Raw genomic sequence first — 21,814 nt, forward strand, 5'->3', positions numbered from 1 at the left:
CGGTGCCTGGGTGTAGTGAGCCTGGGGTCTGAGTCTGGTGAGCGTGGGGCAGAAGTCTGGACAGCCTGGGCCTGGGTAAACTCTGTTTCATTTGATTGCTTATTTTCTCTGAGTTGGCACTGGGAACTTCACCCCAGAATTTACAGTGGTGCTGAGAATCTCGCTGCCTAAGTGGAGAGTGGAAAGTTACACCAGCTAATGTGCTAGATCCTCTGGGCTAGGCTCCTGAAAGTCATACTTCATTTAGTCCTTAAAACATGCATGGGAGTTGGGCATTACCCTAATTTTAAGGCAAAGGAAATGGAAGTCTAGAGAGGTTAAAGCTTTATACCCAACATTGCCGAGCTAGAATTACATCTGAAGTCCAAGGCTACTCTTTGCTAGTTCTTATAACATAGGTAGTGGGGGAAAGCTTTATTTCCCAATTTCAGTTGGCATCTGGAGACACAGAATTTTCTGTCTTGGAACCATCATGGCTTTTTAGTGTTTCTGAGCCATGAGGGAGTAGGCACCCTGTGTGTGTGTGTGTGTGTGTAAAAGAGAAAGTCACAGAGAGCTCGGAGTCAGAGAGATATGGAGAGAGACAGAGACACATATATAGAGAAAGAGAATGAGCATAATTGATCATTGTTCATAAATATTATTCCTCTGAGTGTGAAAACCACAATGATAACTTGTAGAGCGTTGTCTGGAGGTCGTCCTCCTTTTTGTTAATTGGGATATAAGTGCACAGATACTACTTTTCGATTTAAAGGGGGCACACCCGGGTGCTTGGGTGGCTCAGTTGGTTAAGTATCTGCCTTCGGCTCAGGTCATGATCTCAGTGTGCTGGGATGGAGCCCTACATCAGGCTCCCTGCTCAGCAGGGAGTCTGCTTCTCCCTCTCCCTCTGCAGCTCCCCCTGTTTGTTCTCTCTCTGTCAAATTAATAAATAAAATCTTAAAAAAAAATTAAAGGGGTTCACTCTTTGGACATAAGAAATAGTAACTGGGTGAGGGATTAAGAAAAAATTCATTTATCTCATTTCGTTTTTGTTGGAGGCAAAGTAAAACTTGTGCCTTCCTTTAGCCCCATCCCTCTGCACCTGAAATTGTGCTGAATCAGGGTCATTGACTTCCTTGGTTGGTGTAGACATTTGTTTAAATGCAGGGAAATTGGACTGGGGACTGATTCTTTGGATGCCTGAGTGCTGTGCATGATTTACCAATAGCAGAATCTAAATATCCCCGTAGATGTTAATAAAGCAAGAGTGAGTCTTGAAAGTTCTTTTGGTTTTATCAGGAAGATGTCTACAAGACTAATTCCCATCCCTGAGGGGCTTGTATGCATAGAAACCTTATTCCAGGCAGCAAAAGCTCACTGGTCTCCAGTCCCGCAGGAACTGGGTAACACTAGAGAATTCGGTTTCAGAACATGCTCTTCACAGGACCTGACACTTACCTCACCAGAGCCGTTGCGTTTCTCATGTTGCTAAATACCAGAATTTCCTTTATTTGTACTGTGTTTCCCAAAGTTTACACATGATTTCCTGTTATTTAGATACATTTCTTAGAAATGTTTTCAAATAGCCTCATTGTTTATTATGAAAAAGACCTAGAAAAACAGAAAAGCATTTCCAGTCAAGATGATCACAAATGCTTGGTATGGTCTTTAAAAAACATGCAGATGAACAGTTTTTAGGCAGAGTATGCAGGATGGCTCAGAGATTTTAGAAGTGGATTTTAGATGTAAACTCAAGCCAACTCGAAAGAGGAACTGCGGGACGCCTGGGTGGCTCAGTTGGTTAAGCAGCTGCCTTCGGCTCAGGTCATGATCCCAGCGTCCTGGGATCAAGTCCCGCATCGGGCTCCTTGCTCAGCAGGGAGCCTGCTTCTCCCTCTGCCTCTGCTGCCATTCTGTCTGCCTGTGCTTGCTCTCTCCCTCTCTCTCTCTCTGACAAATAAATAAAATCTTTAAAAAAAAAAAGAAAGAGGAACTGCGACACCTGAAGAAAATTCCTTCTGAGTTGTTGTGGGTTTGATATTCCTTTCATCTAAGTCTCCTCACGAATATTTCTGAATTTAGACTTTCTATTACTGCACTCCTTTTTTCAGTTTCTAGAAATATGCAAGGAAAGCTTATGGAATCAATAACGAATAATAACTAATACAATTTTTTAAAAAGATTTTATTTATTTATTTGACAGGCAGAGATTACAGGTAAGCAGAGAATGAGGAAGGGAAGCAGGGTCCCTGCTGAGCAGAGAGTCTGATGGGGGGCTTGATCCCAGGACCCTGGGATCATGACCTGAGCCAAAGGCAGAGGCTTTAACCCACTGAGCCACTCAGGCAACCCTTTTGAGTGTGACTAAAGTATTTAAAATGGACCAAGCTAAAATGATTATTTTAACGGGTCCTTGAACTCTGCCTGAAAAAAAAAAAAAAAAAAAGTAACAGCCTGAGCAGAACAAGGAAAAGCTTGAGGTTTACCTTTTCATTTCCCCTCATATTTTGTGATAGTGTGCATGAAGACATCGGTGTGGAACAGCAATTGTAAACCCATGCAGCAGAGTTTAAAAGTTGTGAAAAAATAGGCAGTTTCTTTCAGTTACTAAGCTCAAGGAAACAGAGGAATGAAGAGTCAAGAATCAATGCTTATTTTGTTAACCAAGGGCTGATGCTAGATAAATCGTTAGCATTAGCAAACTTTGAGTGTTAAAATAGGATTCTTTTTTTTTTTTAAAGATTTTATTTATTTATTTGACAGAGAGAAATCACAAGTAGACGGAGAGGCAGGCAGAGAGAGAGAGGGAAGCAGGCTCCCTGCCAAGCAGAGAGCCCGATGCGGGACTCGATCCCAGGACCCTGAGATCATGACCTGAGCCAAAGGCAGCGGCTTAACCCACTGAGCCACCCAGGCGCCCTAAAGTAGGATTCTTAATTGACACTTGTTATTCTCCAGAATCCATTCTCTCGTTCTTACTCAGTAAGAGACATAAAACGACCCCTAATTTCTACCTGGTACCTGGGTGCTTGGAATAAAGACCTTATTTTCCAGGCAGCTTGCAGCCAGCTATGACCCCGTGAATAAGTCTTGTTTGGACAAGACAGTTAGAACACAAACAGCCCTCTTGGACTGTTGGGGAGAAGCACATGTCGAAGATGGCAAAGCAGCAAAGTGGGCAGAACCTGGGTGTCTGACAACAGGGGATGCCATACTGCACCCTGTCTGATGATGACCTCTAGTCCTTTCCGTTTTTCTTTCTTTCTTTTTTTTTTCCTGTTCTTTTCTCTTCTCTCTCTCTCTCTTTTTTTTTTTTTTTAAGATTTTTACTGATTTATTGAGATGGAGAGAGTGAGAGTGCGCACGAGCAGGGGGAGGAACAGAGGGAAAAGGAGACCCAGACTCCCAGCTGAGTAGGGAACCCCGACGCGGGGCTCCATCCCAGCACCTGGGATCATGGCCTGAGCCGGAGGCAGACACTTAATGAAGGAGCCACCCAGATGGCCCTCTTTTTTCAATAGAAATAAACTATTGTGTTGAATCAGCTTATTTTCAGTTACTCATCTGAGATACCTTGTTAGAGTCCAGGTTTACTGAAGTTAACTTTAGAAGATACATGAACTTATTTTTCTTTTTGATCCCCTGGGAGATGATTTTCTGTGCAGATTCCTCAGGTTAATAAAATTCAGTGACACATTCCCAGATCAAAGACAGCTTTGAAGGCCTGGTTGACAATAAGACCTCATGTGTCAGTCCTCAGGGATCAAAAAACTCATTTGGCTAACTTTTTTTTTTATTTTAATTTTTTTAAATAATTATATATTAGGCAACTTTATTTATTAGGCAACTACTGTCTGTCACCTGAACAAATGGAATGAACAACACATGTATAAATATATTTTGATATTAGAATGTTTCCATATTAGAAATGGGTCTAAATTTTTCAGAAGGCACAGGTCAGAGTGTAGAAGACAAAGGGGTGGTGATGGTGGTGGTGTCCGTGTCTTTGGTGTTGGCTTTAGTTGTCACCACTATTACAGATGGTTTTTCTAACAACGTGTCTCAGATGGACCCCATCAGTCACCATGGGAAGTAGAGGACGAACTCAAAGCCAAGTGCAATCCTAAGCACAGCTCTCAAGAAGCATTATTTCTCTTTTGGTCCATATGCAAAATCTGTCCAGACAGATGGCTTTGTCTAAATGGGAGACAAATTTAGTCTTATGAAAAGGCTTTGGGTAAAACAGATTTATTTCCTAAGTGGACTCTTGTATTCTTTTGAAGTTATAAACATACAAACCCAAATTTCTCATTGGCACTTCCTACTGAAATCATAGTCCCTCCCCCCACTCTCCTTTTATGATAAGCCTATGTGACTGCTGGTCCCCCTGCAAAGTATATTGACGTGTTAGCTGATTTTGAGGGGTTGAAAGTGGTTCTTTCACTGGTAAGTTTTCACAGGCTGGTTGTAGCATCTCTCCTGGACAGTGTATTTTTGGGCTCTCTAAAAGAATGCCATTTTCTTTCCCCCATAAAGTTAAAAATATTCTGCTTTTATTTAAAGCAAGTTAGGTCTCTTTTGCATAATTTTTCCTGCCTTTACTGATGTTTGCAACACTTCTCAATTGAGTACCATCTGTGAACCCATCAGCTTGCTATTTACTGCCTCTTTTCGATCATTAAGGGAGATGTTATGGCAATAATGCTTTATTTACATGTCACTTTTCCAGAAAACTCAAAGTATATTTATAAAGTTATTGTATTAAACAATGGCACCCATGTGAGGTAAAGACTTTTACAGTAAGAGAGCATTTCAACACTAGTAGGACTTACTTCAAATAGAAGGAAGTATTTCAGGGATGGCAGAGTCTAGGTATGTCTGTTATTAGGTATTCTTGTTGCTTTGAGCCATTAGGAAGTTATTATAGTGTTTCTGGTAGGTTGTGTAATGACATGAGATTGGGAGGCATTGTCTTAGATTAATGAATGAGTTTTACTTTTCTCCCAGTTCCCTCTTGGCCTCAGAATCAAAATCTTAATTATTGTGAAGTGGCAACAGGCCAATAATGTTAGAGGAAGAAGGAGAAACAAAAGAATCAGATAAAATTAATTATTAAGGATGATAAGAAGTTTCTCTGTATTATCTCTCTTCCTTTTAAATTATGACATCATCAATGTTTAGACAGCCTTCCAGTGGCCTGCAGACCAAAGAGTCCTTTGTGAAATTGCAGAAGAGGAGAATCCAGCTCCATTGCTGAAGGTATTTTATTTTATTTAAAGTAGTGTTGGACTGTGGCAATCTAGTCGCGCTTGTTTAGCATAGACAGCAATCCCTTCTGTAGTTTCTTAGTATTTTTACTGACTACCCAATAGCCTAGACCATTAGCAGGTACATAAGGAGCCTCAATTCTGGGTTAGTCCTTTTTCTATGCCTGGTTTTGAATGTCAGAAATGAAATGTCCTCTGTTAGCAACTCATACCACCTCTGTAAGTTAGTTCAAGAATTTTGGGCTCCCAGTTTAGATGATGCAAGCTGTTGCTGAATTGAGTTTGAGATCTATCCGGTATTTATTATGGAATTAAAGTTAGGATCATCAAAAAGAGTTTATGGTGTTTAACAGAATTCTGGCTGCTATTTGACTTCATAATTTATATTTTCTCTTCTTAAGTTCATTAATTAATCTGCTCAGGTTTTGTTTATAAATGAGCTTAATAGTGGAGAATCAAATGAACAAAAATGAGGGGGCAGCTCTAGGCATCTTTCTCAATAAGAATATAAAGTTTATGGCAAATTTGGGAAAGTGGAGTTTCTGTATTTTCATTTCAGTTGCTCCCCAGGAGACTGAAGAATACATGTGGATTTGTTTGATGGAATTTTGTCTCAATTTTCTGTTTCTGCTGGGTGAGGCAGCGGCTTCTGGACCTAAGGCTAGTCCAGGTGCATTGAGAGAGGGCTCAGTGAAGACCATCGAAAGCTGACATTAAGTTTTTGTTATTAGAACAGCAGTGAGACCAAAGCCCATGTAAGCCCCAAGGCAATTAGAACAGAGCTTCCCAAATTTAATTCATTTGTGTATTCTCCTCTCATTTTTGCCATATGTATTCGCAACTTTCATTCTTTTTTTTTTTTTAAAGATTTTATTTATTTATTTGACAAATAGAGATTATAAGTAGGCAGAGAGGCAGGCAGAGAGAGAGGAGGAGGCAGGCTCCCCGCTGAGCAGAGAGCCTGATGTGGGGCTCCATCCCAGGACCCTGGGATCATGACCTGAGCCGAAGGCAGCGGCTTAACCCACTGAGCCACCCAGGCGCCCGCAACTTTCATTCTTAACTTACTCATTCTCCTTTAAATCCTCACAGTTTGGGTACTTAAATTATTTTAAAAGGAAATTTTATATTACTACCCACAAACCAGAAAAACCCTCTTTGAAAATAGGTGGTAACTCGGGACGCCTGGGTCCCACGTCGGGCTCCTTGCTCAGCAGGGAGCCTGCTTCTCCCTCTGCCTCTGCCTGCCATTCTGTCTGCCTGTGCTCTCTCTCTCCCCCTCTCTCTCTGATAAATAAATAAAATCTTAAAAAAAATAAAAAAAAATAAAATAGGTGGTAACTATAAAAATAAGTAGACTGAAAACCAAAAAAAGCTAGATGATAAAGCTAGATGATGTTACCTGGAGGCTCAGCGCCTGACAACTTCTTTCTTCTGTTAAGACAAGAATGGAGGGATGTTAAAGACCTGCTAGCACCAGGCTGAGATTTTTCTCATTGATATTAGGAAATTGAAAGGTGAAAAGCTTGCCAATCCCTGGGTCAGAGATTTTTAATGTACTGTTACCACCTAAAATAATAGCCCAGATCATGTTTTGAGAAATATAGGGTTAAAAAAAAATCAAATAAAGAACATGGATCTGAAAGCCTAGTGAACTCAATAATTCATTTATTCATTCAACTTATCATGTGCCCCAAACTGAGATGCAATTGATCAAAGCACACAAATCCTTGCCTCTGAGGACTTACCATGAAGCCCAGAGCTTTCTTTTCAACCTCTTCTCTCATTCAAACACTCCTGTCCACCCCCCTCCAACCATGTCCTTGTTTTCTCTCCCAACTCTTCCTGCTTGTTACCCCAGTCCAATGCAATTTTACTGTGGCGACTAGAAACTCTTTATCTCTTCTAACAATCAGTCTGTTCCCTTCGTCTAAGGCTCAATCTTGGAATACATCTTGATCTTGTCCACAGGCAGAACTTCTCCAAATCTCTAGCAAATTTAAATAGTATTTCATGTTTCTTATGCCATTCCTGCAATTCCTATAAGATCAGGAGAATGAGAAGGCCAGGAGACACATCTAATAAATATGAGGTCCAGGGTCCTGGTCATTTTTTTTCCATTTGTGCTGCTCTTTGATCGTGAGTTAGTTTTAATCCAAAAATGTACTCTGGGGCCTAGACTAAACAATTGGGTCACATCAAGTATCTAAACATCGCCTGGTAAAATTACTTCACTGAAGGTGGTTCATAGAAAAGACATTTATTTTATTAATATGGTTTAATATGCTAGTAAGTGCTTTTCTAGGTTTCCATGTAATATCTTGCCTTCAGCGTTATCGTGAAGCCTGAGAACATCTTCAGAGTTAATACCTGTGATCTCCCCAGTTAACTGTCAATTTTCCCCATAGAACTTAATCTCATTGTAGATTAGCCGATGTCATGAGAATTTAATAACAAGGATTATGGCTTCATGTTCCATTTGTCAGAGGAAAGCAGTTATGGCCAAGACCAGCTGTGTTCATAGGTCCCCCTCATCTTTATTGGAACAAATATAAAGAACTATCTGTAGTTAGAATGTGGAACCTACAAATTCCCTTTGTTGTTCTGACTAAACTTCGGTATAATTATAGAAAGTGTTTTGAGAAGGGGGTATACCTATCCCATTAAGCTTTCTGAATTTAGATATGATAAATTTTGGCATCCTCCAGGGGAAGAAAAAAATCTTAAAAACTCTGATGAAAACAAACCCGTGAGTAAATTTAATAAGTAATGGCAGTGGTAAATTCCAGGAAAGAAGAACTATTTACAGTGTATGCTAGGAATATTTAGAAACAATACTAGGAAATATGAATGTGCTAGAATGCATGAGTAATACGTATTTTTTTTTTTAAGTTTTCAATGGCATCAGTGAGCATGCATCTGTGGTCTTATTGAAAGGGAATCTGTCTTGTTGCTTTTTGAAAGCTTTATTGTGTGTGCCTTCAATTGTAAATTCCACTGGGGCTGTATGTAACCATATATGTCTGCTAACTAGAGTCATGTCCCCATCACAGTAGTCAATAAAAATGTTAACTGAAAGAAGCTGAATTGCTCTCTTTTTATTTGTCTTTTTCTTCAGGAGAGATGATACAGGCTGCCCTCTTACACTTTATTAATGATAGTAATTTGGAAACGAAGACTTTGCATGTCATGGAAGACAGCAGGGAACAGTCACACAGCTTAGATCGGAAAGACAATAAGTATGTGTTTGTTTGCTGCCAGATTATCCATCAACTTAATGCAACTCTGCAATTTCTCACTTTGCCCTAACAGCGTGTTTATAACAAGAATTTATATTTCTCCCATCTCACTCCTCAGTGTGTGTGACTTACGTTTCTTGTAATGGCTGCTTTCTGAGTGTTGTGATGATGGAGGGGCTTTGACATCTGGTGGAGTTTCCTCTAAACACCTTAAGAGAAACTCATGTAGGCATTTCTTTTGGGGCATCCCAGCAGGAACCTGTCAGGCTGGGGAGGCTCCTGCTCTTTTGAGCTGGAAAAATGCCAGTAGAACACAGTGTCAGAGGAATCATGCCAAGAAAATATTCTCGCTATGGGTAGCTGTGGAAAAAGGACGGTCTGTAAGATGGAGTAGTTTCTCAGTAATTCTCTGGAAAGGCAAAAGATGATTTCCCAGCACTAGTTCTTTGGACTAAAGCCCAGGCTTCCTATGGACATACCATAGCAAGAATCCCTGGCAACATAGCGGGGTCTTAATTATGCCAGCATACACTTACAGAGGCATCTATGAATAGGAAGGACATTGACACAAGGGCAATGGCAAAGTAATGACTATTTTTAGATGACATTTAGTGTATGTATTTTCTCATTGGAAAAGGAATCTCTGTTTACCATAGGATTTCTTAGATTACTGTGAAAAATGTGTTAACAACAAATGTCAAACAAAGATCAAAGAGTTAATTTACTGGTGATTTGTTTCCATTCAAATCAAAGAAGGTAAATTATTGATTTATCAAATTGAGAAATATGTTAATGTAATTAAATCAATAAATTAGCATATTAAGTATATTAATCTAAAAATTATTTGAAATATTTAATTTCAAAGATATCAAGAAAAGATTGAAGTGTTCCCAAAATGCCATCCTTTGGGTAGTGTAAAAGTTTTTGTTTGTGCTTTTTGTTTTGCTTTTTAATTCTTTAGGCCTTTTTTTTTTTTTTAAAGATTTTATTTATTTATTCGACAGAGAGAAACAGCGAGAGAGGGAAGTTGAATGGGAGAGGGAGAAGCAGGGTCCTTGCTGATCCCATGCAGGGCTCCATCCCAGAACCCCGGGATAATGACCTTAGCTGAGGGCAAGTGCTTAATGACTGAGCCACCCAGGCGCCCCAATTCTTTAGGTCTTAACAGTATGCACAAGCTAATATCAGTCAAGGTATTGAGGAATTCTCAGTGTATATACTCCTCTTTATTTAGAAATAAATATGAGCATGTAAGAATTTAAATTTGGGGTGTTGAAGATGGTAGTTGTTGATCGAATGCACCTGGGGCTAATATGCACTGAAAGTGAAGTTGGGTGAGTTCAGGAGAGGTCTTGATAGCAAACTGACAGTGGATTATCATAGTCATTTGCCTTAAATATTTTTCAAAGAATCCTTCAGTTGTTCTTGAAAAACCATCACCAGTGAGGGAGTTGATTGAAGGATGGGAGAAATAAGTAAAGTCTGGGGCAATTTTAATTCTTATTATCAAAGACGTTTCCATTGTATTGGACTTGAAGGCTTGCTTTTCATTTTTCTTTATGTAACCTGATATTCCTGGAAGGGTAAATAAGACAATTGAGCTATGAGTTGAGCTACAACTTTAAATTACAAGCCTAGAGCAAGTTTGAGCTTAAGGCTGGGGAGAAACTAACTAGCATGTGAGTTGTCCTTTCTCAACTCTCTTAATAGTAAATAACTCTGAAAGTAAGGGAATAAAAAGGGTAACTACACTAAGCTGGGCCAAGGTCCAGGTAGTTTGTGCTGACTTAGGTCTGCTCTGTACCAACAGGGATATATATAAGAGGAGCCATGAACCAGTTAGGAATAGTGTTCTTCACCTAAGAGACCCCTTCAACCCCTCTCTACTGAAGAAAAACCCAGTGGCTTAAATATTATAGAAATTTTATTTTTCTCACCAAAATAAAATCTGGGATGTAGGTAGTTATTGGCTCAAGGATTCCAGAACCTGTGTCCTGCAAATCTCTTGCCCTTCTCTTTGTGGTCTTATGGTTGTAAGACAGCTGCTCCATCTCCAACATCATATCCATTTTCCAGGCAGGAAGAACAGGAGGGAAAAGAGTAAAGGATTCATGCTAAGTTAGCATGAATTTATTCCCTTTTCAAAAAACTGCTCAATCTACTTGTATCTCATTGGCCAAGATTGTGTTGCAGGACATCTTCAGCTTACCAGAGAAGGTGATTATTATTTTCTGGATGAGAAAATTACTAGTCCTCACTCGCTAAATTGACATTCTCTTAGAAAGGAAAATGGAAGTGGTAGGAAATTAGATAGTCACAAAAATCCTATTCATGTTAACCTCAAATAATTCTCAAATCTATTCATATTTCTTTATTTCCCTGTTACCTTATTTAACAAATTAGGGAAGAGAATATATCAGTTAATTGAATTGATCAGAGAGTGAATCATGAGGATGTGAGATTTTACTATGAGTTGTGGAGTTGTCATTTGGAGAAGAAAATAGGGTATGAATTCTAAACAGAAGAAAAGAAGGAATAAAAGCCCCAGGATGGAAGTGATCATCATACAAATGAGTGTGATTATGGTTATGGGCAAAGAGACTATTAGGAGATCAGCCTTGCAATGAGCTGAGATGTTTGGAAAATCTTGGAGGTATTTCTTTAAAAAGTAGATTGGATGGAAAGAACTGTGTAAGATACTCAGATCTGATTGCTATATAGCATTGTGAAGAGACACATGAAGCAATCCAAATTATACTCTAAGAGAAGCTCTAATTCTTAAAGTCTGAAAAAGGAGGAAACTCATCACTCAATGTAGCCTCCATCAATAGCTATGTAATAAGCATTTTCCATTTTTATACTTGTTATCTTTGAGGCCACCTTGAATTTTCTAAGTTTTTAGGGTAATTTATAGCTCATCACCTTCCTGGAACATAGGATGTACTCACATATTTACCGAATCAAATTAAAATGTATTTCCGCCTGCTCACCAGTGTTTCTGGGAATGGCCCGTGGCTCTTGCTGAAGGGTCAGGTGTAGGCTGCCATGCTGATTCCTCCATACATGTCTTTTTTTCATAGATCACTTGAGTCAAAGGAAACTCATTCACAGTAGATGATGTGAACCAACTATATTTTCTCTTGAGAATGTAAGGATTTCTGAGTCTTCATAATCTCAGTCTCAGTAACAGAACTACCTATCTGGAAATAGGAAGCAGACCCAAGGGGGAGGGGAGGCCATAAATCGGGAATAAGCAGAGGAAGCAGTTTTGCATGGAGAAAAAGTGCAAAGAGTAGCAAATGGAAAGGTGTCACACCAAAAACGTCAGAGTTTCCAGTTCTTAGAGGTTTGACTTGACTTGACTTTTCCTTCAGTGAAAACGTAGTGCCCTTTCAGTAAGTTTTCTTTTCTTAGACTAGCATGTATGGGTTTCTCTTTCTTGCTATCAGTTATGCTTGACAAAGACAGAAACATATTTTAATAATATTTCTCTCTATCCTGATTAGAGTGATGAGATTACGTTTAAAAGAGGATGCACTATTGATACATTGTATCTTTTTAATTGACAATTTACAATCAGTGCAACCACATTCCAACCATCTTATTCTTGCATGGTAAGTATCACCACTCATATCTAAAAATTATAGAATTGATAGTGAAGTCTTTTTAAGAATGAAAGTTCTTATCATCTCTGAAGTTCATGTAGACTGTCATAATCTACTACTAAGAACATATTAGTCCAGTTAGTTATCACAATTCATCCAATCTTAGAAGCTCTAATAATGTAGGATAGAAGGGTATAACTGGATTTTCCCATCTTTTTTATTAGGAAAGTTAGAAGGTTCTGTATGGACCAATCAGAAGTATGTTTAGTAAAAAGACCACAAAACTGTGGTTATGAGCTACCTTCTCTATTGTTCTGAGACTTTTGGTCTTACCACAGTTATTTGCAATCACTTCCTTAGTCTGCTGGATGAGAATTAACCCATGAGCCAAATTTGACCTTGAGTGGTTTATCAGAGTGAATCCAGGGATGTTTCAAAACAAGAACTAATCACAGTAGAAGGTGTTTCCCCTGTGGCTCAGTGTAAGCAGCTGTCTGAGAGGATGAATAAAGGTCAAAAGAACTGCCATCGTCAGAGTCATATAACGTGGTTTGGTGTGGTGTTGGCTTATGGAAGTCCTCTGTGTAATAGCATTACAAATGTTTAGAGGAAAAGGACTTTTTAAAATTCTGATTAATTTAGAAATCCTCCATTGGAGGATTTGAATATTGTCTATGGTAACCTCTACCTGTGTCTGAGTCATAGCTCCGTGGAAAACTGAGGTTTTTAAGAAGTAGGGTGAATGGATACAAACCTCCACTGTTCTGCCCCTGAATACAGTAGAGCTTTATTTGGATGAGGGGGAAGGACATAGCACTGCCCTTGAGTCAACTCAAGGTTATAGGACCTATGTGGGGGCCTGAGATGTATCGAGGAGATTGGAATTGAAGGCACAAGAAGAAATTCTCCTTTCTCACAAAATCCTTTTATCCCCTATCCCAACCCCTCACCCCTGGCCCTGCCACTCTGTTCTGCTTGCTTTACTGAAGAGATGAAGAATGGTTGTGCATCGAGCACCTGCTACAGCCCACGTTTGGCTTTAGATTCTTCCCTGTCCAAGGGCCGGCCAGTCTACCAGCAGTCAGGGAAACTTGGATGACCCTGCGTAGCAAAGTTGTTCGTGGGGGCCTAACTGGTGTGAGCTGCCCATCAGCAGGGAAAAGTCACCCACGTGATTTTGGAATCAGGAAGGTAATATCTATTAGGAGGTCTTAGAAATAATAAGTAGAAAAGCTGTCATTTCCTGTGGCTGGGCACAGTTATTTTTGATAGTTTAAACTGAAGTTAATGTTTTTCTTTCCAAGTAAGTTTTTCAAAAGAGAGGCAGAGAGAGAACAAACTTCTGAAAACCTGACTCCTTGAAAATTATTTCACTAATGTGCACTAACAGGTATCAGATTTGGTGGCTTTCTAAGAATCACCAATTACATATTATAATTGTTCTCAGGTTGTTAAGTCCAGCATTTTATACATGAATCTGATCTGTCTTCTACCTTCTAGAGGGCTGAGCTGCTAATAGTTTTATGCTATAGGAGTTCAACCTTTGCATCAAAATGTATGTGCGGTGTTTGCATACAGTGTGAGTGGGTTATTTGGTTGTAGGAGTTAGCAATGTAGTCTGTTTGCTGTAAGAAGAGGGAATGGTTAGCCTCTCTTGGAAGGGGTTAGCTCTCACCTGTAGTCTACATTATTACAAATCTTTTCTTTAGACATAACTGATAAATTGAGTACCCATTTGTATTATAGTGGGCTTGTAGAACTTGAAAGAACTAGAGAGTTTTAGGTTTTTATTAAAACTAAAATTTTTAAAGATTTTATTTATTTATTTGACAGACAGAGATCACAAGTAGGCAAAGAGGCAGGCAGAGAGAAAGGAGGAAGCAGGCTCCCCACTGAGCAGAGAGCCCAATGCAGGGCTTGATTCCAGGACCCTGAGATCATGACCTGAGCCGAAGGCAGAGGCTTTAAACCACTGAGCCACCCAGGCGCCCCTTAAAACTAAAATTTATTGTAACTTACTAAACATAGATTATAGTGTGGTAATCATCTCTCTTAGAAGCAATATATGAAAGAAAATATTACCAAAATTAGTCTTTATTTATACTTTCTTTTTTCATTTTTATTTTCTTTCATTTAATTGAATATTCTGAAGCAGTCCTTAAAAAATTAATATGCTTTGTCAGAAAGATTTATATAAGCACCAAAGAAAATCTATTTTTATTTTAGAGAACAGATTTTCTAGTTATGTACTTTACATTCAGAGAATTTATGAAGGATAAGGTTTTAGGCATGTTTAAATTTCTTTTTAATAGGAAAATGAGGTTGATTTCCCATGTGAAGACTTAAAAATTTTTATACATTAAGAAAATTATTATGTAACTATGTTTTGTTATTTTAAGAATCATATGTTATTTGGAAAGTGGGAGAATAGATGAATAATATTATCCCTGACAAAAATACTAAAAATAAAGGTAATCATCAAACCAATGAACTCCTTGTAATTCAAAGAAAAATCTGCTGTGTGATTAATTTACAATAGATAATTTAACATGAATTACTTCATTGGAGTGTTAGTTTTTCTCTAGTGGTGAGTTATTAGTCGAGATAATTCAAATGGTGATTGATTTCAGGAAATTTATGGAATTTATGCCAGTGATATCTTAGAAACTCATACATTTTTCATTTCAATGAGAAAATTAACACACTTGGTGAGAGTTTATTCACTTTTTGTGTAATAATAACCTTATAATATCCTTTGATATAGCAGAGGGTTTCAGTTTTCTAAATGGACATAAACTAATGGCAATTAGTGCTTGCAATTAGTCTTTTCCCTTTTCAGACTGGTACAAACTAAATTTCTTTATATATGAGAATCAGACATGTATAGGACAGGATGTTCCTGTTTGATATTTTGTGCTTTCTCATTTTCATGCACTGCTAAGATATTTTTTTGTGCTCTTTTGGCAAAGGGAGAAGTTAACGTAGCACAACTATTTTTTTTCTGACCTCATTTTATCCTTTTAAAATCTCGGTCGTGGGCCTCCTGGGTGGCTCAGTTGGTTAAGCGTCTGCTTTTGGCTCAGGTCATGATCCCAGGTTCCTGGGACCAAGCCCCCCATCAGGCTCCCTGCTCAGTGGGAAGCCTGCTTCTACCTCTCTCACTACACCTCTTGTGTTGTCTCTCTCTGTCAAATAAATAAATGAAGCCCTTAAAAACAAAAACAAAAAGACCCTACTCTTATGCTGCATCAAAGTGGCAAAAATTAGAAGGACCTTAATTCATTTATTTAATTCATCTATAGTAGATCTAGAAAACATTCCTAAGCCCATATATCATAAGTTGAAGGTCATGAGTGGAAACAGCATCATAACTGGTCTTCCTTTACTCCCTCAAGCTTGTGTACTCCTTATAGAGTTCATTTTGATTATACAAGAGTCTACAAGTAGAACTAAGGTGGTTACTTTTTTTTGTACTGTAAAAAAAAAAAAAAGAGGGAGATGAAACAATTTTATTGTTTGCCTTATTAACTATAACTTAACCTCAAGAATTTCTATTCAGATGTTTATTTCTTTGTAACTTCTGCTTCACCGGGCATTTTGTCTAGCAATAAAATTGTTTTTTGGCTAGAAGTTAATTTAATGTTGTATAATATCATAAGCTACCTGTCAGTTTATTGCTTATTTTTAAATTTAAGTGCTCTTTCCTTGGTGATGCCACAATTCAGTGAACATTTGTGCAGCATTTATATGCTAAGAGCTATGTGGAAAAGAAATAATAGGAGATCATAATATAGCAGGGGAAATGTCTGTATTTGGTGACAGTAACATGCCCATTTCAGTGAAATGGGCAAGAAAGGCAAACAAAATAGATGATTAAGAAATATAGCATTAATTTTGATTGAGGCTTTGGAGTATAGGTGACATTAAAAGGAAGTTCCCAGCGGAAGTAATTGTGTAAACAGGACCCTGAAAGACACATAGGATAGGGGTAGGAGCTTTCTAGATGTGGGTTGGTCGTTGGAAATTGCCTGACATAAATTAAAGTGTGGCCATCGGTGAGTCTCAGGTATATTTAGAATCATTAAATAATCCATATATTGGTAAATTGAGGCTAGACTACGCAAGTGATTGAAGGCCGTGCTGTGGTATCTTGACTTCATTCTGTGAATATTAGGGATTCTCTGAAGGCTTTTGAAAAGAGGAATCATCTTTAAGGACAGTAACTCTGATGGCAATAGGGGAGATGTAGGGAGAATGAGAAAGGAGGAAGGAGGAGGGGCCCAGACACATGGAGATATTTATTGGGAGACTAACATTAGTTCAGAGAGGGACTATGGATTAAAATGAGAATTTCATGGTGATAATGGGCTTTGGAGTATTTTAGCTGAGGATTGATGCCTGATTGACCATCAAGGAGAAGGAGGAAAGAGGAAAAGAGAGGAGCCAAAAAATATCTTCTTGGCATTTGGACTGGGAGCTTTTAGCTAAAGGTGGGAATTTTGGAAGACAGTGGGTGAATAAAAAATTCCACTTTGGTCATACTGTACATGGCAATTAGTAGTATGTCCTTGTGGAACAGTCATGCACTGTGATAGAAGTAATAGTGATGAAGGTCTAGATAAGTTAAATGTCTCCTTATAGTTGAAGAAAACACACACACACACACACACACACACACACACACATATATATATATAGGGAACAATTACAGCAAAATAAAAGCAAAGGGGAGGGGCACCTGGGTGGCTCAGTGGGTTGAACCTCTGCCTTTGGCTTGGGTCATGATCTCGGGGTCCTGGGATGAAGCCCCACATTGTGCTCTCTGCTCGGCGGGGAGCCTGCTTCCCCCTCTCTCTTCCTGCTTGCCTCTCTTGTGATCTCTCTCTCTGTCAAATAAATAAATAAAATCTGTAAGAGCAAAGACGAGATGACAGAGAACAGGCTCATGAAAACAAAGAAGAAGTGGTTCACAATGATTAATGCTATAGATTGAAAAGTGGATTGAAACTTGAGAATTTATTGACTTTTCTGATGAATATATCATCAGTGCCTTATAAGAAAGTAATTTTTAGGTAAGCTAGAACATTCTAATTAGGGATGGTAAGTACTTTTTAGATGTGTTTACTTACTTAGGAAAGTTTCAAGATGAACACATGTGGTACCTAATTCCATGTCTCACTATGGTTCTTGCTCCTGACATCCGTTATAGATGCATGGCTTTATGAGTGGTTGAAGTTCCAGTTTCTCTACTTGTATGTTCCTATTCATGTCATTAAAACTCTCAAAGCCTAAGTTTCTTCATCGGCTAAATGGAAATTATGTAATGTCTACCTCAGAGAATATTGGGAATGATTAATGCATTGAAAATGTTTTATGAATTGTAAAGTAAGGCCTATACAAATGTTGCTGTTACAAAATCTCTGTTGACTCTTGATGAAGTGGTGGATACAGAATGACAAACTTTAATCTGTTTCTTGTTGTTCCAAGGACTGATTCTTCTTTTTCTTACTTTGGGATGTGTTAGAAAGTGATTCCATCTTACTTTATGTAGGAAATCTGGGGTCATGTTTCTGGCATCTCTTGTCCCCCCGGTTTTTCTAATCATTAAATTTTGTCCTTTCTTTTCTTTTACTTTTCATTCTTATTTTTCGCCTTCACCTTCTTTCTCCTTTTCAATCATATTTTTATTAATATATTCAGTAAATGTTTGTTGAGCATCTATTATATGCTAGAAATTCTTTTGGGGGATCTGAGCATATGCTAGTCTGTGTGTTTACCAGACAGTTTTATGAGAATCTGCATTTACCCCTCTCAGTTACTCTATCTCATTCTGACAGAGCTCATTATTCATATGGTAGACCTCAGCTTACTTCAGGCTATTTCTGATCTAATTCATTTTTTCTAGACTCTGATCAATTTAATCAGAATTAGCTAAGATATTTAAATAGCATTCTGAAGAATGGGCAGAAAGTTTCTAATATCATCTCTACAGTGATTTTCATTAAATCAGAATACATACATCTCCCTGTATGTGTGTGTTAGAATTTGAGGGGAAAAAACTTTGAAATAGATATTTCAGCCAGGAAGTCAAACTTCTGTCTCCCTCCCATATTCCAGAAGTATGGTCTTTACTCCCCACCTTTATTGTCCTGTACTGAGGAATGTTTCTGATGAAAATTGGCCAAATTCTTCAGTATGTTAGAATTAGTGAAAGAAAAAAGGCTGAGACTCATTGGTTGGTTGGATAGAGATTGTATGATGTGTACATGTCACTGGGTATAAATATATAATTTGATGTATATAATGAACAGATTTCTAAAGTCACATATAATGACATTTAGTAAATTAAATACTTAAATTGTAAATGTAGATACAATTCAAGTTCTCTGACATAATATAAAATCTTCCAAGTGTATTTTTAAAAAGAATCTATAAAATGAAGGATATAAATGTCTTTTTATCTTTGTAATTCCATGATTCCTGCTAGTTAGGGATTCTTCTGATTTTTTTTCTTATAATTTTTTTCTTATAGTAACAGCTTCATTAAGACCTAATTCACATATCATACAATTCCTCCATTTTAAGTGTAGAATTCATTGGTTTTAATATACTGGTAGAGTTGTCCCACTGTCATCATAATTTGGGAACATTTTTATCATTCCCAAAAGAAATCCCGTATCTGTTAACCCTCATTCTCCTGACCCTTAGGTAACCACTAATCTACATTCAGTTAGTATAGCTTTCCCTATTCTGAGCTTTCCTGTAAGTGGAATTATATAGTATGTTGTCTTTTGTGTCTGGCATCTTTCATTTAGCATAATGTTTTCAAGATTTACCCATGTTTTAGCACATATCAATATTTCATTAATTTTTTATTGCCAAATAATATTCCATTATATGGATATAGCACACTTTATTTTTTTCCATTCATTAACTGTTGACCATTTGGGTTGTTTCCACTATTTGGCTATTAGAAATAATGTTGTTCTGAACATTTGTGTTCATTTGTATATGCATTTTCATTCTCTAGGATATATAACTAGGAGTAGAATTTCTGGGTCATACTGTATCTCCTTGTTTAAACTTAAAATTCCCAGTTTCCCAAAGTGAGGCATCCTTTTACATTCCCACCAGCCATGTATGAAGATTCAACTTCCTTCTCAACATTACCAACATTTGTTATTTCTGTCTTCTTGATTATAGCCATCTTGCTGTGAAATGGCATCTCATGGGGGTTTGGTTTGCATTTCCCTCATGGATAATGATGTTGTGCGTCTTTTTGTGTGTTTATTGGTCATTTGTATTCCTTCCTTCCTTCTTTCTTCCCTCCCTCCCTTCCCCTCAGTCTTCCTTCCCCCCTCCCTCCTTCTTTCTTCCTTCTTTCCTTCCAAAAGATTTTATTTATTTATTTATTTTTATTTGACAAACAGAGATCACAAGTAGGCAGAGAGGCAGGCAGAGAGAGAGGAGGAAGCAGGCTTCCTGCTGAGCAGAGAGCCCGATGCGGGGCTCGATCCCAGAACCCTGGGATCATGACCTGAGCCGAAGGCAAAGACTTTAACCCACTGAGCCACCCAGGCACCCCCCAAAGATTTTATTTTTAAGTAAAGGCTCCACCTAATGTGGGGCTTGAGCTCACAACCCCGAGCTCAAAAGTTGCATGTTCTATTGACAGCCAAGACAGACACCCCTTGTATATCTTCTTAGAGAAATCTCTATTCATATCCCCTGCCTAATTTTAATTGGCTCATTGTCTTTCTATTATTTAGTTTTTATTATTGAGTTATAAAGTTTTTTTTCTTTATTCTAGATACAAGTTCCTTATCAAACATATGATTTGTAAGTATCTTTTCCTCTTTTGTGGGTTATCTTTTCGCTTTCTTCATGATATCTTTTGAAACACAAAAGATTTTAAGTTTGATGAAGTATAATTTTTCTTTTCTTGCTCGTGCTTTTATGTCCTAAGAAATCATTGCCTAATCTAAGGTCAGGAAGACTTATACCTGTGTTTTCATCTAAGAATTTTATAGTTTTAGCTCTTACATTTAGGTCCGTGATCCATTTTGAGTTATTTTTTGTTATTTGCTGTGAGGTAGAGGTACAGTTTTATTCGTTTGTCTATCGATATCTGGTTTACCTTTGTACCATTTGTTAAGTAGACTATTTTTCCTCCTGTCAAAAATTAAGTGACCATAAATATAAAGATTTATCTCTAGACTCTCAATTCTATTCCATTTAACTATTTCTATCATAACAGTACTACACTATCTTTTTTTTCTTTTTAATACTTTATTTATTTATTTGACAGACAGAGATTACAAGTAGGCAGAGAGCCAGGCAGAGAGAGAGAGGAAAGGAAGCAGGCTCCCTGCTGAGCAGACATCCTGATGCGGGGCTCCATCCCAGGACCCCAGGACCATGACCTAGGCTTTAGCCCACTGAGCCACCCAGGTGCCCCAGTACTACACTATCTTGATTACTGAATCTTTGTAGTGACTTTTGAAATTAGGAAGTGTGAGTAGTTCACATTTCTTCTTTTTCAAAATCGTTTGGATATTTTAATCTATTTGAATTGCTGTATGAATTTTAGGATTAGCTTACCAATTTTTGTGAAGAAGCTAATTGGGATTCTTACAAACATGGTAATGAATTCTAGAGCAATTTGAAGTATATTGCCATTTTAACAATAGTAATCTGATTCATGAACATGAGATAGCTTCCATTTATTTAGGTCTTCTTAATTTCTTTCAACAATGTTGTATAGTTTTCAGAGTATAAATTTTACATTTATTTTGTGTATTTATTCCTAAGTATTTTAGTCCTTTTGATGTCATTATAAATGGTACTGTTTTAATAATTTAATTTTTGAGTTACTCATTGCTACTGTATAGAAATACTATTGATTTTTATATATCAATCTTGTATCTTAAAGCCTTGCTGAACTTAGTAGTTCTAATAGTGTTGTAGTGAGTTCCTTAGAATTTTCTATATAGAAGCTTATATCATCTACAAATTGAGATAGCTTCACTACTTCCTTTCTAGCCTGGATGCTTTTTATTTTCTTTTCTTATTAATTGTGCTGGAAGAATCCCCAGTGCAAAGCTGAATAGAAGTAAAGAAGAAGATGTCCTTGCTTGTTCCTGATCATAGGGAAAAGTATTCAGTCTCTCACCATTAAGTATGGTGCTAGCTATGGGTTTTTCATAGATGTCCTTTATTATAGTGAGTTTGTTCCCTTTTAATCTTGGTTTGTCGAGGCTCTCTTTGTTTATTCTGCCTGAAATGCCCCTTCTTCTCTCTTCTACCTCCTAAATTTTCTCAGATTCTCTAATACTGGCTTAAATGTCTCCATTTAATAAAGCTAATCCTCTCCTTTTTTCTGCTTCTGACTTGTAGGGTTATAAGTCATAAAGGAATGGAAGAAACTGACTTTGATTAACTTTTAAAAGACTTTATTCAATTTAGAAAATGTCCAATTTTGAATTCAAGTCTTGAAGATCCAGAGCCCTCACAGATAATTCCATTTAACATGTCATGTGATTTTCAAGCACAGAACTCAGTGGAGATTTGCATAAGCAGGAATGCATTTGCAAAGTAAAAATTGATGTACATCTATTTGTGTAGTTAGTAATCAATGCACTTGCAAAATTCTAATATTACTATGTCCTGGACATACAAGATCTAAAATGATGAATATCCTTCAGGATAAAAGAGACTGTGA

The 21,814-nt window shown here is 37.7% G+C and overlaps 1 protein-coding gene and 1 long non-coding RNA gene across 12 annotated transcripts in view; both read left to right on the forward strand.

Moving 5' to 3' along the window:
* The window catches only part of MCTP1 (multiple C2 and transmembrane domain containing 1), a 526,997-nt gene that overhangs the window by 54,015 nt on the left and 451,168 nt on the right, over positions 1-21,814 (forward strand). The window lies entirely within an intron of this gene.
* LOC123390423 lies at positions 3,444-20,403 on the forward strand. 2 transcript variants are annotated; one of them, XR_006605001.1, is made up of 3 exons: positions 3,444-5,241; positions 8,368-8,488; positions 19,904-20,403. It is a non-coding gene; the product is annotated as an uncharacterized LOC123390423 (long non-coding RNA). The 2 variants fall into 2 exon arrangements; XR_006605002.1 differs by lacking the exon at positions 19,904-20,403 and adding an exon at positions 13,927-13,962.

This window comes from Mustela putorius, unplaced genomic scaffold, assembly GCF_011764305.1.
Source record: "Mustela putorius furo isolate JIRA1106 unplaced genomic scaffold, ASM1176430v1.1 tig00537350_pilon_pilon_pilon, whole genome shotgun sequence".
Classification (NCBI taxonomy): domain Eukaryota; kingdom Metazoa; phylum Chordata; class Mammalia; order Carnivora; family Mustelidae; genus Mustela; species Mustela putorius.